The following is an 18,698-nucleotide window of genomic DNA, read 5'->3' on the forward strand; positions in this document are numbered from 1 at the left end:
CCTTTGCTCATTTTCATCTCAAAATTATTCCTTTGTATTTCCAAAAACTTTTGGTTCTTGGAAAAAAATAAAATATGTTTTTCATTAATAACAAATATAATTGTGGGATCTCTGTCAAAAGAACAAAACATGTTAAAAGAAAAATTCATGCTTTGTTTTGAACTTTTTTAAAAACACAGATATTTTTCATCCATCTCTGATAGACAGATGGTGTTGAACACTATGAGAAACTCCCACAAACTATAAATTCTACAGAAAAGTTAAAAGACAATCTTTCAAAAAAATGCCATGAATTGGCAATATCTCAGGTTATAACCCATTTCCAGAGTGGAGTAACTTGGGTTTGAGAGTATCTGTTTGCAGAGACCAGGTGTGAAGAAAAACCTGCGGGAATCAGAGGTGCAACAGGGACAAAGGAGCCCTCCTGTTCTGTCTGCTAACAAGCTTTGGTTTGGCCAAGAATCAGGTTTCTTTCAATGGGAAATGCATGAATATTTAACAGAACTTTTCTAGGAGGCAGAAAAAATCCTGTCAGACATGTACTGCCAAACATGTCCCAATGTACAAGCTGTTGTGAATCTGTTTGTTAAAAAATTTGGTCTGAATTTTATTCTTAGCAAGAGATAAGATGGTAAAGAGGAGACAAAATATACTGAAAGCTGTTAATGAGGTTTGGTATTACTGAGTCTTTGTTGGAAATGCCACTTTTCTCTGGAGTTAACACAATTAACTTAAACATAGTGCAATTTTTTTCCCAACTTTCATTTGGCCTAAGTTTGCTGCTTCAGTTTCAGATCTGATGGATGGATGAGTGCCCCAAATTGTTGCTGCTTCTTCCAGCTATGGTATTTTGTATAATAAAGGATTCTGCCTCTCCCAAAGAAAACCAACTTGAGTTTTCTTCTAGAATAGAATAATAATAGAATAGAATAAAATTTCTGTAAGTTACCATGGCTGCACAGATGAAAATGGTCCTGTAGTTACATTTACACTAAATAAATGAGAGACCCAGACCACGTGTCTTGAGCTTTGGTACATGATAATACCCTGTACTGTTCAAGTATAAGCATGGTCTGTGGCATGTTTTTGTCATGGGCCAGATAGTGCTGCCCCAAACAATGTTGGACACAGGTAGGAGAAATGCATGGAGTGGGAACCAGACTGGTTTGGGGGATTGTAGAGCTTAGGTGTGATCTCTGTCATCAGCTGGTCTCAAGATTGAAGAACAGTCCCTGGCTTCCCCCCCCCCGATTAAATATAAGCTATCAATACCACACTGAGGAGAACAATACATGGTCAGCTTACCCCTTATGGGACATCATGCACATGGCATCATACTCTCAAGAGATCAATAGATGTCATTAGTTCTGCAGCTCTTGAAAACAACTTCTTTTCTTTTCTTTTCTTTTCTTTTCTTTTCTTTTCTTTTCTTTTCTTTTCTTTTCTTTTCTTTTCTTTTCTTTTCTTTTCTTTTCTTTTCTTTTCTTTTCTTTTCTTTTCTTTTCTTTTCTTTTCTTTTCTTTTCTTTTCTTTTCTTTTCTTTTCTTTTCTTTTCTTTTCTTTTTTCTCTTTTCTTTTTTCTTTTCTTTTCTTTCTTTCTTTCTTTCTTTCTTTCTTTCTTTCTTTCTTTCTTTCTTTCTTTCTTTCTTTCTTTCTTTCTTTCTTTCTTTCTTTCTTTCTTTCTTTCTTTCTTTCTTTCTCTCCTTTCTTTCTTTCTTCTTAGAAAAAAGGTAAACTGTTTTTATTTAGAGGGAGAGCTTATCTATGTGGAAGCCTAACTTGCATTCAGACTTCAAAAGACATCCTCAAACACAAACTGAAATTAATTTCAGTGACTTTAGATACCTATAGCAGATACTGCTACCTCTGTAGATGTTATTGAGTTTCTTTTGTAGCCAATGGAGAGAAAGAGCCCTGACTGGGCACAGCTCGCCTGACAATGGCTATTTCACACTTACACCTTAAGGTGATGGAATTCCTTCCCTACAAGTGCCTTGTTTCTCTTTGCTGACTATGGAGGGAGGCTCAGTGATCCATTCAGATCATCGGCTCATAGTGTAATTCAGGTTAGAGGGACCTCAGAAGGTCATCTAGTCCAACCTCCCGCTCAAAGCAGGAACAGCTATGAAGTAAATAAAACCTGAGAAAAGACACAACCACAGTGTAAGCACAATCTTTCCTAAACGCTGACTTTTGTAGGTGCTCAGACTTGGTCAGACAAGTCCTACCTCAGCTGTCTCCAGGCAAGGAACACTAGCTTGCTCCAGAGGGTGAACCCAGCACCCCGTGCATACATCCCGCACTTTGGCAATGGTGGACCAACACCCTGGCATTGGGGCAAGAATCCTTGCAAGAGTCGTAGCTGCTGTGGTGCCATTTCTCCCAGCCATCAGCTCAACATCTTTCACATAGCACTTCTTTCCTCAGTTCTCCACCATACATGGGTTCATATGCATATATGTATATCTATATCTACATCTATTACTATATTTAGCTATATTCCTTCCTAGGTCCTAGGAATGTAATAGTCCGTTTCTCATAGCGAGCCAAAATCCTGCTGGATAGGACAATTTCACATGTGTTGGACCTGCATGCTGCAGCAATGCTGCAGACAAAGATTCTTTTTTCTTGTTATTTTTATAAACAGCTCTACATATACTTGATCTTGTCTTCTTTAAAATGACCACCAAGGAGACTGGCCGGCAACTTTTCCTGGAGATAGGGGGAGGAGGGGAAGTGGATAGTTAATGCTCTGACCTGCCTTCTGGCTGAGCATGTCATGTAAGGAGATTGGATGTTCAGGTGCAAAATTTGTGGTGCTTGATTCCAGCCAAGAGAAAGTTCAAACAAAACCACCTAAAAGGGGTATCCATGTAGTTCTTACCACAGATATGTCCCAGGAGTTTAATGTAAACCAGGTATGAGATCAGAATTTAATCACATTTTTTTTAAAAAAACCTATCCATTTGAATCACTGAGAGTTCTCTTTGGACACTTTTATCCATTAAAATGTCTCTCAAAGATAAAAGCTAAACAGATACAAGCCAGGTTTACATTAATGTAAAAACACATGCACTGTGAAAGCCTTGTCTACACAAGGAAGTTTATCTGATGTAACCAAAAACTTTGTGATTTTACTTATTGTAGTATAAGCGTTATTTTATTTGGTTTGTTTTGATTTATGTTTCTTAGGAAATTATGCCCATAATTGTAAAATTTGAACTCCTGTTCACTAGCTTGAACAAAGAAGAAAGCTTCACTTAAATTGTGATAATAAATTGGTTTAATCAAACTGGCAGAGAAACATGACACTTTTATGTCGATCTGTGCCAGATACATTTTAGTTCAGTCTTGCATGATTTACCTTAAGATAAGCCAAGATGTGAATTTACAGCACTTCAGACAGTCCATAAAGACTGCCCTGGGCAAGTCCTTGCTCTGCAGTAAGTGTGAGGTAGCTTAGCCTGCAGCATCAGAGTCATTAGTTACATTGCATTTGCCACAGGGTAAGAGAGGAAACATGGACAGATAATGTATGATGACTAAGGCAGTATAAACTCATGCCCCAGGCTGCTCAAAGAAGCTTTTAAATGTATCCGTATCTTAAACTGATCAGGACTGCCTTCTAGGTAAACCAGGGGCATGTGCACACAAAGACACTCAGGAGAGTTGAAGTGAATTGCCAAGATTTCAAGCTGGTTATTTAACCTGTGGGAAGCCTCCATTAAGAAGGTGTTTTCAGAATAAAAGCAACTCTGCTTCGATTTAGTACCCCCCTGCTTTTAGATAGGACTTTAATACAGTTTACCTCTTGCACATTAAAAGTCTGACCAAGATGTGCTCACATGATCACAAGCATACTGTAAGAAGTTGCCCTCCTGCAGGCACTGGAAGAAGATACTGAGACATACCGTCTACTGCAAAGCAAATTAAACTGGGATAGTTGTAGGTGTGCCCCTAGACATGCACCATCTCTGCCTCGCACAGGACTTTGCACAGGCCAGAGCCAAAATAGCTGCCTCACGCTGCCAGCGCCCATTTTCCTCGGGCTGTTCTTAGCTGAACAAGGAGCAGGCTATTGGCTGAACGACTGCATATGCCCCTGTGAAGCAACTCCAGTGCCTGACAGATGCACAGGTTGCCTATATGATGTACTCAAGCAGTAAAACAGAACATGCTGTACGTGCAGCAAACCCATATTTGCCAGGAAGCACAGGAGTTGGGTGTGCAAGCGAGACATCTGGTCCTGGCAGCAGCGGAAGGAGAAGAAGAGATTTCATCATTAAAAGCAGCATAAGTAAGCTGTAAGTATGCTATCTCACTGCATGGCACATCCATTTGTGGTGAAATGAGCATTGCTCCAGCTGCTTTGCCTGGAGGCATTGGCACATCAGCCTGTTACCCCAAGGGAAAAAGAGTATGAACCTATAGTGCATTATGCTGGGTGCAATTGCCACGGTGCACACTCTTGCCTCTTGGCCTACTGGAAGCAGTTTACTCCTCTTTTGCTGACAGACCAGCTACTTTATACATACTGCAACATGAAAGCAGGCTCACAGGCAGCTGCCAGATCCATTAATTACAATTTTTATAATTATTAGTCTTTAATTCTAGTAATTAATTAATTGATGGGCATTTGGCTCAACTCAGTTCCAGGACTAAAACACACAATGTAATCAGTTGGATAGCAGTGTTCCTTGCAAGTGCTATTAAAATACTTCCATGGAGAATGAATCACCCACATGCCCCAGGCAGAGTGCGCTCCCCAGGCAGCATGAAAGATCCCACACGTGTATGTATACCTGTTGGATAGTGCGCGTTGTCCATAGCTGCCAGCTTGGCCCCTCTCTTACTTTGTCTCTGATCTGATTGCTCCTTATGTTCTTAATTAAATTACGGGAGTGTGAGGTTCTGGCCAAGTTAATCATGGCCGGGAATCAACGTTCATATTTCTCTTGCAGCTTTGAAGTCTGTCTAATCTATCCTGTTATCACTATAATATCTGAGATGTGATGAGGGCTTTGTAAGTACACAGATTAGACAGATTGCAAAGTTAATGGGGACATATGGGTGTTGTTTCTTAGCCATTATTCTTTCTGTAATTGTGGTGGAAAGAATCTGTCAGCAGAAATGCACTCTCCAGTAATACATTGCTGCAGCATGTTGGTAAATGTTGGGGAGAGTGCTGGTCTGCGAGAGTGTGTTCTGCACACACAATCGGTCACTCCATACCTTTTGCTTGTTTTGTTTTTTTTTAAACACCTAACTAGTGATGGAGTTATTTAGAAATATATCTGGCATTGACTTTAGCTTCCCAACCACTGTATGCAGCTTTCTGATCAACCTGGTGTTGAAACAAAACAAAAAGCTTATTATCTTTGTGGTTTTCTGCCTGTGACTTTTGGATGATACACTATGTGTTAATAAGCAAAGCCCCTGGAAACTCAGCATCATTGCACGGGACACCTGCATCCTTTTGTTTTCCAGCCACTTCCTCAAGTCTAATTTGTTACATCTTGGTGTAAATCAGCACAGCCAGGCAGGTATAAAACTGAAGTCTTAACCACCCATAGCAATTACACGTTATGTTTCATAAGATTAGGCAGGAAGCACTCCATAAATTCCAGTAGTTAACACTCATTTTAATTGAATTGCCCCCTAAGTTTGAATGGAGCCAGTATTCCTCTGCTCTGAACTGTTGCATTTCCCAAAACATGGCTGTGTAACAACAAACAGATGTTTTCCAAGGCAGACAAGGCCACATTTCTAGTGATGGTAAAGTGATGCCTCTGTTTTGTACATTTGTCAAGTACTTCTTCATCTAAAATAATTGGAAAAAACTTCCTTTTGGCTCTGCTACATTGAATCCATTAGCATAAGCAGAAGTTTGAAAAGATCTAACAATTACCTGGAGTTTAATGTATATTAAACCATTTGATCTTGATTTGTCCTCTTGTCCACAGGCAAGACAAGTCATCAGGAAGCAGGGACACATGTTTATCTAAGCAAAGCAGAAAATGGATCATTCCTTAGATCCATTTAGGCTCTAAAACATACTGTACTTATAGGACTGTAGCATAGCAGAGCTGCGTTTACTTGTTTGTGTGAGGTAAACTACTAAAATAACTTGCCTAGGACAATATTGTGTTCTAGAAGACTAGCATCTAGACTGTCTTTACATGCCAGCTACTTCAGATCAATTTAGAAATAGCTGAGGCATGCAAGATGCTCCTACTGTTATACCTGCAGCCATAAGAGATTTTCTGCTTTGCATCCTTACCTGCTTCAGTACCAGATCAGCCAGGTTCATGAAAAACATGTTCATCAATGGTGACTTCAGATAAAATATTTGAATAGTGATATTCAGGCGAATAGCACTCTCAGTCCCTTGTATGACCCCAGTTGTGGAGGCAGCAACAGCAGCCAACAGCCAGGGATATTTACTTCTTCAAGAGTTACAGCTACATCAGGAAGACACAGTCTGTCTTTGCCCTGATACATGTAGATTGTAATCCAGCTGGCATCGTCCTTTACTGCTGCTGCCAAACCTCTGAAAGGGAGGGGCTGCATATTTTAAAGCCTTGCCTGCACATGTCAGTTTATTTAGTATATGCTAAGTCATTTATTTTAATCAATTAGATCAATGAAGCTCCTGGGAGTTTACTCAGGCACACCTGTTTTGGTTTTTTCTTTTAAGCTTATGTTATTTGGAATCAAAGCCAAAAAAGCCATTCTTATGCCGCAGTAAGTCTATCCAAGAGTAGAAGAGGCGTCCCCCATGGATTGTCCTATATTATTATGTTCATACAAACAGTAAAATTCAGACAAGCCACAACTCATTACAAACAGGAACATACAAACACGAAAATGCTAGAAGGAACAGTCTTACATTACTTGCATAGGAGCAGAATACTCTAGAAAAGTAGGTTCCAACCCACGACTCTGACAGCCCTCAAAAACTGGTTGTGGTCAGAGGAAATAAGTTAAAGATGAGACCAGCAGGCAGAGCCGAGCTTGTAACTTCTGCAGTTTTGCTGGTAACTTCCACCTGTGAGCTAACTACAGGTTGAAGAGCACTGAAGAGTTTTTTTCCATCTCTAATGGCTATAATCTCACTGTTGAATTTCTTCTTCTTAAATTCACCCCTAATTATGCTTGAGTGTTTGGCAGAAACATAAGAAATTCTCCATTTAAGAAACTATGAAGCCTTGTGAAATGCATTCCCATTTAACACACTTCTGTTAAGAATAAGACTCCTCAGAAGTTGTTTTTCACTTAAAGATCTGAAGATGTTTGGCAACTCCATAAATACAGATTCTGTGTGTATAAATGCTCAGTGAAATCAGATTTCCTCCAAAGGAATTCTAAGATTTTAAAAACATTTTATAAAACTGCGTGCAATGTTTCAAAGATGAGTCGACAAGCATCACCCATGCTGAATGATGGCCAGTTTGGATTCAAATTCTATGGCACCATTACCATGTCCTAGAGTTTGAATAAAATTTCAACCACCGTTTGACTGATCCCCACATGCCACAAATATAAAATGGATTCCAGACAGACCTTGATTGTGTCCCTGCAGAGACACCCACTTTGAAATGCAACCTCTTTTTTCAACCAGCTGTCATATAATTGTTGTCTATATATTTTCACCAACCATATACCTTATAATGGTTCACCTGACCCCTTCCTTTGGATCATAGGTCCTTAGTTTGCTCCAGACATTGTTCTGTGAAATGTCTTGAAAGTCTCATCAAAATGAGAAATAGCATGTCTACAGCTTCCCCCTCTTCTGCTCTCACATAAAAGTAGGCCGTTGAATAGTTTCACAGAATTTGTTCTCAGTTAAGACACATTAGCTAATTTTATTACTTACTATTTTCTATCTTCCTTGCTTTTCTCCTACCTTGCTTTTTATGACATTATTTCTTTGCCAGTCTCCAATCCACTGGAGCCTGCCATGTCCCAGAGAGTTCCTAGTGGTCCACAGAAAGTTTCGGGTTAGCTCGATGAACGCTCAAGGCCACGCTAACTTGCATACATAGCTTTTTCAGCACAGTCTTTCCTTTTGGGCCAGCCTGTAGACATTGGGTAGGAGGCAACAGAAGGCACATGAGCTGGGGTACCTCCATTCCTATGAGCCATGCCCTCTACTCCTTCCTCTGAGCTTTGACTAATTCCCAAGCAATAGTCCAGAGACACCCTCCAAATTCAGGCAAATGCAAGTACCACAACGATGTCTGAAAAGATGGAGGTGAATAATGATTTTGAGGCTTTCTTCATCTGTTCTCACACACCCCAATCTTAGCCTTTCCCTCTACATTTGCTGTGGCAATTAAATCTTTAATTTCACCTCTTCTCCCTGACAAGACTATTTTATTTCAGCTGTTTGAGCTACCAGAGCTGAAAGCAGGTGGTTGCTACAGCATGGTTTGGGGTGATTCAGAGCACTTTACATCCTCTGTCTGAATGTATTGTGCAGCAATGAGAAACTGAGTCTGTGCTGTTGCTAAACCTTGAATCAGTTCTATTGGTAAGCTAGAAGAGATGATGTTCCCCTTCATTTTCTTTCCTAGACCAACATGGGACTCAATGAATTCAAGATGTGTATATTCCAAGACAGCAGGAACACTAGGATGATGGGAATTACCTAGCTGACACATACCACCACCCACACACTTCATAAAGTCCAGTCTCAAATTGACTAGTATTACATTCAGAAGTAGGCTTTTCCCTGCGTAACTACATGTAAAACTACTACAAGTTTTTGGCCCAGTGTTACATAGGTATGGGTCTAGTCTTGTGAGGTACTAAGCCCATACACCTACTAGCAGAGGAGACATCGAACTCATCTACAGGTCTAAATTCAATGTGTATTTTGCCTGAGAAAACACTAATTATTATTATTATTTTGTATTACTTGTTTTAATAAATACTCTTTGAAGTGCTAATTATTCTGCTGCTGCAACTTTTCTTGTTGGTATATGCAGAATGTACTGCTTTGTGATAATTCTATCATCTTATCTATTTACTATTTTCTAGTGAGTGGCTTACTATGAGCAATTCATTCCTTCGTTTGCTCTTTTACCTTCCTGTATCAACATTTGAGCTCAGGGTGGAAACTTCCACTTCTCTGCTGGAAGAGATCAGATAGTTGGCAGAATTTTTGCCAAGGTACGCAGAATTTCTACAGGGGCTTTTTCTGCCTACTTGGCTATTTGTAGCCTACTTGGTCCTCTTATACTTTCAGTCAAGATACGATTGGTACTTGCAGAAAGGGTGCTTTTTTTTAGATTTGGTGTTGAGACCAGATTTCACAAAACCCCACAAATTCTGTTAGCTGAGCTGCATGCCAGAGTGCAACACATTTCAGCAACTGTCTTTTATGCACTTCATTAAGTGTAAAAGTAACAACCATCTCAGTGTTCTCCATAATGAAAGGATTCTTTGAGAGTTAAATACTCTTCTAGTTGTTTTTGATCAAGCTTAATACGTGTGAAATTTGTGGGAATGACAGTCCCATAGACTAACAGCAACAACAGGTACAGCCAGAAATCCTGACTTGCATAACATATCCATAACATGCCATCAGTTTGCTTTTGACCTACTCAGAAGACCTTGTTGATCAGTTTTGCTCTCACAGTGATTCAGTTGGAGTTCTCCCTGCTGTCTTTCAGCAAGGATATCCACAGGTGGCTTTTTGACATAGGAACTTAGGGAGAAGGTGTAACATACCACATGGTTTCCTTATGCAATTTAACTCACTGTGGTACCCTGTCTACACTTTCACAGCTGGCAAAATGAGCAAGACCATTTCACAGTCAGACAGTGCCATGTTAGCCATCTGCAATTATTTTGGGGGGCTAAATTATCAGTCAGATAACCCAATTTTGATAAAAAAACCCCAGCTATGGATATCTTGAAGCAAAGACACAGAACAAATGAGACCGGTTTATATATTTGTTTCAACTTCACTTTAAACAATAGGCTTGAGGTGTTATTTGCCCTGTTCATTTCAAAGGGTTGTTAACTAGATGCCCAGTGCTGATAAATGTCATCACGCTATGTCCTCTTTACAGTATGTTCCAGATCAAAACCCTGGACTGCTGCGCATGTACCCTTCTTGTGTTGCCTGCTTACAGAGAGATTACGTCCTGGACACATTTTAGCCACAGTAGAGCCAGGCAAACTCACCTTAAGCTGCCTGTCCTGGGTGAACTTGCTTCAACTTGACTTGGGAGCACTCAAAGAGCATGGCAAAGGTGAGGAAAGGAAAAGATAGGGCCTCCTAGGAAACTCCAGCAAAGAGGAATACAAGGAGGAGTGTCCAGCAGTCTTTTCCAGTGACATGACCCAGGCAGAGTGTTCACCTCTCAACAGGCTGCACTCAGCTGTGCAGCAGAATCAGTATTATACAGTAAAGCAAGTTATATTTACAGCCCATTCAATGTTACAGCTGCTCTTGTAAATCTGGCTGCAGACATAATGGGCTGACAAATGTATTCCAAAGACTGTACAACAACATAGCTTGAAGTGAACCATGATTGACATGTAAGTTAAATGCAAAATCCATTTTAATGCTCTGAACTGTATTTCCCCTTTTTTTTAATCCTTTCCCATTCCATCCATACTTTGGACTCTCTTCCCCCCTTGCCAGAGCAATCTCCCAGACACAGGGCCATCTTCTGTTGTTTACTCAGCAGCAGTGAAACATTTTCAGATAACTCCTTCCTTGATGACAGACAGTTTAAAATGAGGGAACTTGGGGGTAGAAATTGTTGGTTAGTTTAAAAATACATATGTACATATATGCAGAAAGAGAGAGATAGATATTTGTATAGAATTTGTATATATGTTTTAATGTAAGAGGAAGAATAGGTATCACTTTTCCAGCCGTAAATCAATAATGATCTGAACATCAACAGCTTTTAAAACTTGAAATGAATTAAACTCTGCAATTTTCAGTTTTTCTGGTCATGCCCTATCTCATCCAGTCCAGTGATCTCTGCTCTCTCCCATCACTGTTTTCTCTCCCCTGACAGCTCCAGACCTGTCCACTCCCTCTCTCACCACACAGATGCTTTAGTAAAGCTCATTTGTTTTCACACACCTGGTAAACTTTTGGTTAGATTTTAAAAACAAAAGAAAAAAAAACTTCAGTAAACTTTTTTCACTCCCAAATTCCCTAAATGCAAGAAGTGGGAAAGACATATGTTCTTAGTAAAACCACACAGTCCTGAGGGACACGGCCTGGACCCCTGGAATAGCCTTTAGCTCTCAGCAAGATGGATCTGCTCTTTCTTATTTACACCACTGTAAAAGAGAAGTTGAAGCGAATTGCACTGTATCAGTGCAAAAGCAACGTGAAGCAGCAATGCCCCACCTTATTCTTTCTCTCTGATTTCCAACCCATTTGAGTAAAATCTAACCATCAAGCCTCACTGAGTCGGAGCCCTTGTCTTTTGTTCCTCAGCTCCAGCTTGAATGATCCCACGTTTTCCCCAGATCTTCAAACACATCCCCGGCCACTCCCTAGCCTGTACAGAAAAAGGAAAGCTGGCAACTTCAAGAGCACCGACCACTCCTCCCTGCTCAGAGGCCGCTGCACATCTCTGCTTTGATGTGGCTGACCTCCTCTGAACTGGAGAAGACTGTTGCTTCTCAACACAGATTTCCCCCTGAGGCAATGAATTATCCTGACAACTAACTACTGACAACTGACACCTCCCCAAAGGGCTCCATCCTACTGTGGGAACCAACACTTCAATGGGAAGCTTCGATGTATATCCCAGGCTGGAAGTGGGGCACTTGGTGCTTAATGAACATTTCTATTTTGCTGAGAGACAACCAGAGGCTGGAGGGTTTGAGCTGGAATCTGAAAGTTTGAAAGTGTTTTGATGTGACGGCTCAGCCCTTCTCGTGACAAAACAGAAGCCAGTTGTGAAATCTGGAAACATTCCCAAATTTCCCCTATTTCTAAATGGACATTGAGATGAGTTTGAAGTGTAATTTCAACGTTGACTCTCCATGGATCATTGGTTTGTGCCTCCCTTTACTTTCTCTTTTGTGCCATCCTTCCCATGCACATCTCCTCCAGTTTCCACTTTAAGGAAATAAGAGTTTATGAAATGATTATTCTTCTTTACCAGGCTCAGTCAGCAAAAACTTTGCAAAAATGAAAAGTGTTGAAAACAAACAATGGTTTTAGTTATTTCTAAATTAACTATTTTTTAAAAAATATTTTTGTCCTGGGGAATATAAAATCAAACTGCATAAGGAAAATCTGAAATGTTAAATTATTTTTAAAGTTTTACATGCTAAATCCACTCACATCTTGTCCCAGCTGCAAACTTGCACATGCGCAACACAGTAACACATTCAGAAGACCATTCACAATGTGTGATTTAAGGCTGGTCCATTCTGTGGACTAGGGTTTTAGGTTAAGAGCATTTTTTTTTTCTCTGGTATGTTTTACTAGGAAACATGTAACTGAAGAAACCCACCTGGATTATTAAGTTTAGCCCATAATCAGAAGTAAGTCTGTATAGTGCAGGTGGCTTGACAGATCAATCAATCCACCACAGCCATAAAATACTTCCCCTGGAAAGAAAAGCAGAATTAGTGTCCTGGATTAGTTTGGTTAAAAGCACAAGATTTTCCTTAGATGCTGAGCACCAATACATAAAACCAAAATGCCTTCCTATCTGACGTCGTGGCCTGGGTCATAGCTCCTTCTAGCTCCAGGTTTAGCCATGAGCCTAACCTTGAGCATGTGAAGCAGACCAAAACATCTGAGAGTAGAAATATTTTGGAGTGCCATTAGGAACAGCCTATCTATCAGGTGTACTGGGACTAATTCACCAACTTCAGACATTTTTTCATCAACGAATACAAAGAAGCATTAAATAGGACACATCAGAAGCTAGATCCTCAGTTTGTATAAATCAGCCTTGTTCAGCAGATTTATGCTGAACCAGTTAAACACATACTGAGTTTCGGATTGCATTCTACGCAACATTTACATAAAGTCGGAAAACTTACTATATTTTTAACAATACTTTTTTCCAGCAAATCAAAATGGCTTGAGCTCTGCTTTAAAAAAAAAAAAAAAATTCTTCTGCATGTCTCAACTTTGAGAGTGTCCCCTTCTTCAATGTCACTGATGGGCAGCAAGTGATTGCAACTGATGGTATCTGCTAGCCAGAGGATACAAATGTGCTAATCTTACTTCCAATATAAACAACAGTTGGGGCAACTTTTTGCAATGTAAATGGTTTGTTGGGTGCATTTTATGACACAGGTTGTGCCTTCACAAGCACTGGTCATTGTTTGCTTTTCTTTAAAATGAAGTCAAAGTATTTCACAGCCTTGTTTGGCACCAAAATAAATTAGGTCCCTTTGTGTACGGTCTAGGTGCAAGTGTGCACGTAGGCATGTGTGCTCAGTTCTTAAAGGGGATGGAGTTTTCAAGAATTCAGAAGACATCAACTGCATGTAAGGACTTAGGGTTTTCTTAACACTGAAGAGAATTAAATATAAAGAAAAACTATGTAGGGCTTATTTTTTTGCTTTTCAGTTTTTGAGACATGCACTAACATTGTATTTGCAGACTTTTGTTTGTGCCAAGGAAAAATAGACATTTACCCTGGTTGAAAACTGAACTTTTTTTGTTCACATGAATTTGAGACTATCGAGCTGCCCAAAACAACCCCAAAACCTTCAAGTCAGAAAGATTGGATTTGAGTCTTTTTGTTTGTTTATCCATAGTAATTTTAAAAGACATTAAAAACCTGCCATTAACTGATGTGATCTTCACATTTCCAGTCACTGAGCTCACTTGGAGATGAAAGACTCCTCCTGGCTGTTACTCAGCACTTTCCCTTTGCGCTGCCCTGTCCCACCACAGAGGTTATTAACTTTTTACAAGCGCTGCTCACATCCTCCCTTTGATGGATGGTGCTAAGCTTGTATTTAGATTACAGGATTTCCCAGCAAGGCTGTTTTGTTATTGAGGGGGAGCAAATTTTAACACAAGATGGTTTTTCATATCAACCACTCGATTTTCCCCATAAAAATTTCTGTGGGGAATCTGCTTCAGGGAGTTTCACACCATACCATCCCAAGGCCTTAATGCAAGGTCATGGGTGCCCCAAATACAGGGTGCAGTGGTAGGTTTTGGACTAATTCTCTTCTGTTTTTCATGTCCGACTGCAAAGTGCAGGGGGGTTTTCCCCCACTGCTTTCAGCCCTGCTCTCTTGCAGCTCCTGCCCCGATGCGGGAAACCTGGGGTGACCCGCATGAAGACTCTGGGAGAGGAGAGAGGAAGAGGGCAGAGAGAGGAAAGAAAGCACCCTTTTGCCGCTCTGAAACCCTCATCCTCTTTCAAAGTGGGGGAAAAAAAAAAGAGAAGGTGGAGAGGGAGGCCGGAGGGGAAGAAATTTCCCTGCCACCTCATTACTGCTCTGCTCACTGTAAACTCCCAGTTGTGGCCAGCCTGGCTCCCGCCCTTCTCTCCCCTCTGGCTTCTGCACCTAAATTTCTCACAACCTTCTTCCCAGCTGGAAATATAAATCAAGACACATTCAGGATTAAAAAAAAAAAAGTCTGCGTAAGAATGCCCCATTCTCATTTATGGATTACGTAGGAACAAACCTTGTTGGTCTTCACCGTCTTTAACTTCTGTGATTTCTAGCTGAATTTTCATGACTCATGAATCCACTTTTCTGGCTAAAGAACTTACTGGCTTAATTTTTTTTTTTTCCTCAGTGGAAAAAAGCTGACACCAGATGTTTCTTTAGACCCTTCCCTGTCCTGAGTGAGTAAACACCAGACACAAACAGGCTGTTCTGTCATCTTGCTCCACTCCAGAGTACCAACAGTTTTATCATTTAGTTAAGAAAAAAAATGCATTTGAACTGCTACCAACTGCATTTCCAGCTAAAGATACGTAAGTCCTCACTCTTAAAATTAAATAAAAGTGTTTACGTATGTAAAATATGACTGTTTATGAGCCCTGTGGTATGATGCACGGACACAATGAAGCTCTTGTGCTGCCTGAGCCCTCGGCTCTGACGAGCATGTCTCCTGGCCCAGGAAAGCAACGGCCCTTTCTAACAGCCACCGGTCAGTATTTTTAAACCTCCTCTCCTAAAATAACATGTCAATGTTTGCCTATCTGAATTTACAGGAAGGCTGAATGAAAATTTGTGGGCACACCACTGTAAATGGATTTTGTCACGGTTTTTATGATGTCATGAGACTACTTATCGTGCTGTGCTGAGAAAGTGAGCAAGAATTGCACTTCTCCCTGCAGCCCCCTTGCCTCTGAAGGGATTTTTGAACTCTTTAACACCGGTGGAAGTGGGGGGTTGAAATTGTGGACAGCAAACTACCCCTCCTGAGGTGAAGGTGAGCATGTTGAATCTGTTCCGCCAATCGGTGTTCAAGCTTGCCATGTTGCTTACAAATATATCCTGAAGTGAACCATAAAAAAACCACCACACAGACAATTTTAATTCCTTCCCTGTCAGTCATGCCGCTACATTTGTTTAGCAGCTGAGCATGGCACTGTGGCGCTAGCTGATATTTTATCTTGTGCTACTGGTAAAAATCTACTTATTTTGTATCAAGACATTTGAGAGAGAGGGAAGAGTAAACAACCCCTCAAGTCCCAAGATGTTTTTGTACTGAGGCCACTATATCTGCAAGTTACAGATCTTTCAAACTTTTTTCAGTTACGCTCACATAAAATATTAGATTACTGCATGGTTAATTAATATTATTGTAATATCACCTTTCATGTAGAAAAATGTCAGTTCCTTCCACCTCGGTCTTTGCTTAACAAGTAATTCAGAGAACAAATGTTGGGTGTTGGAGCTTTGTCACCTTACCATAATTGTTTAAAATTAGGTCTCACTCTAGCCTCCTTCTGTAGTCAGAGGACAGAGTTATGTACCTTCTGGGAGCTACTCATCCATGCAAAAATTGATGCCTAGTTTTACATTGACACTGAGGCACAGGTAGACTCCTTTCCAGTAGGATCCTGGGGTGCCCCAGGGCAAGACCTAATTGTGTAAGTGAGTGTTTTTCATTATAGGCCATAAAACACATTTATGCGTATGTGCATTTTGCAGCACCCAGTCATTTGCATCACAATTTCCAGAGCGGTGTCTTCACCGCACAACCCCAGGGGTTTTGGTTGCAGCACTGGGGTGGGCGGCATGTGTTTGTAGATGGTGGGGAGGGATTTCAGGGTGCAAAGCCCTCTGATATATGTCTGGGGGACATACGGGAGGGAGGGTGGTGCTGTCTCATACTGGTAGCGGGAAGCAGCCCCTGGAGCAAACCCCCCTACAACTGTAGCTGGGTTATGTCTCAAGGGAAACCAGTCACTTCATGCTGGGAAAGGTCCTGAGTGAGAACTAATGCACAAGCACTATGAGTGATGGGGGGAGGGAACCTGGGACAAGGGAGGGAGCATGGGAACAAAAACAACCAGGAATTCTGTCTGGAAACTGCAGTTTCAGTAGTGCCAAGATCTTTAACTTAATCTTAAATCTGATTTCTCCTTTGGTCCCCAGCATCCGGTGCAATGCAGTCCATCCTGTGGAAACCACGTACCTGAGTGTGTCTCCTAGCTAGTGTGTGCTTAAATAACTTTCAGAACTGAGGGGCAGGCGTGGGGAGAAGGACACCTTCTTGGACAATGATATTTGTGAAACATTGAGATAGAACATGATAGTCTTCAGGGCTGCAGCAGGGCTGGGTTTTTGTGACGGGGTGTCAAAGGATATTCCTGGTATTGTTTTGGTTTCCTTCTGAGCCTGCAGAGTCGCCCCACTTCCTTCAGTACTGGAAGCCATCCAGATAGATCAGGGTGGTAAGAGGTGAGAAATTGCTTTGCAATTTAGCCACATATGGAAAACATGCTTTGGAAAATGTATTTATTTGTCTTCTTAAAGGTGAATGTAGAGATTTTCTAGTCTGAGGCATATTTCTGAGTCAATTTCCCAGCATAGATCTATGTCTTGATTCCATCAGAGTTAAATTTAAGAATATATTTGTTTTGCAGTCAGGAAAAAAATATGCTTTATCCTTACTTGTTTCACATTTCTGCACCTTCAATTCCCAGCAGATGTGGTAAGAAGGTGACTTTTTTGTTGTCCTCTTCCAGTTAGGACATTATAACAATGGCAGACTAAGAAGTGAAGACTAATTCCTGTCCACTTAGGCAGCATGAGCCATGTCTATGCTCCAATATACACATCCAGACCACCTTACTGCAGCCAGCTGGCACTGACTCACCTATTGCTCTTTACTGCTGAAGGAACCAGGGTCTGACAGGCTGGAAATCTGCACAGTTTAAAATGATCTTTTAACTTTTGAGGGATGACAGCATTTAAGTGGATGATCTGGATGTGGCCTACAACTCTGATTCTATAGTTAATCTCTACATAGAGAGCCATTAAATGCTAGTTTAACTTTGGATAGAGATGCAAATTCTTTAAACATTAGTTTCCTAAAATGAGTATTTAGAAAGAGCATATTATTATAATCTGATGTCACAAAAGTGCAATGGGTAGCAGCATAGTTCATAGGCAAAATTAATAAAAGGATAGGCAAAGTAAATATGAGGAGAGACTTTTGTGCTACTGATGGAGTCATAAGTTGTAAAGCAGTTGTAAAGCAGTTGTAAAGCACTGAGAGTCAGATGCAAGCTGCTCACTTTCTCCAGTATCCAACAAAATGCCCATACAGTGAGCAATTTCACATAATATAAGCAGTCTTCTGCTGCTTTATTGAATCACTGCATAATCCAAAAAAATGTATCTTTTGGGAAGAAAAGTTGGTTTCTTTACCAACCCAAACTCTGGGGTGAGTTTCAGAGCACCAGAGAAACATCGATGTTCTCTTGCTCGTGAGGCATTAGTGAGGGTGGAAGTGTTGCCCAGGCATAATTGCACTGGAAACTCATGCTGTTGCTTCATTCTTTGTCATTTCAGGAGATGCTGGTTCTTACAAAGTGGGGAGAGGGAGTCATCTTCTTGCTGAAGGCTGAACAGGCTTTTTGAGCACTCTTGGATGGCCACACTAGCACACAGCACAGTGCCGAACACAATTAGTGCATATACACAAAATATGGCCACAGGCCTTACATAATTAAGTGGTGGGAATATCTGTCCATGGGCTGTAGGATCCCTATTTTATAGGTACAAACCTTCCGGTCTGAGGACAGTCTGAGGCATTTGGTGGTGTCTTTTACACTAAAACAAAGGGTAGTTGATATGTCTCTCAGGAAATGAATACACTGAAGAGCATTCAGGGTAAAATTACTGGTCTCCAGCATTATCAGTCTTAAAGTTGGTAGTTTCTAGAACTGATTTAGTTTAATTATGCAAAATGAGAGACTATAAATCAACTTTATGATACTTATATATTTTCCTTGTGAGGTTGATAAAGTCTGTATGTTTCTTGCTTCATCTCGTCTTCTCTCGGTTACCCTTAATTTTCCAGATGCAGTTGACACCCTAGTTAATCGGAGTACTTCAGATTCCTGCCATGAAGACACTACCCTAGAGAACTTCTAATTGCAGAGCTGATGGTATTTAACTAACTTCAAGGTTTTAGATTTGGGGAGGTTATTAGAAATACAGTCCACATATGCAACATTTTCCCTCAAGATGTCTGAGGTTACATT

This window comes from Aptenodytes patagonicus, chromosome 2 (assembly GCF_965638725.1).
Source record: "Aptenodytes patagonicus chromosome 2, bAptPat1.pri.cur, whole genome shotgun sequence".
Taxonomy (NCBI): domain Eukaryota; kingdom Metazoa; phylum Chordata; class Aves; order Sphenisciformes; family Spheniscidae; genus Aptenodytes; species Aptenodytes patagonicus.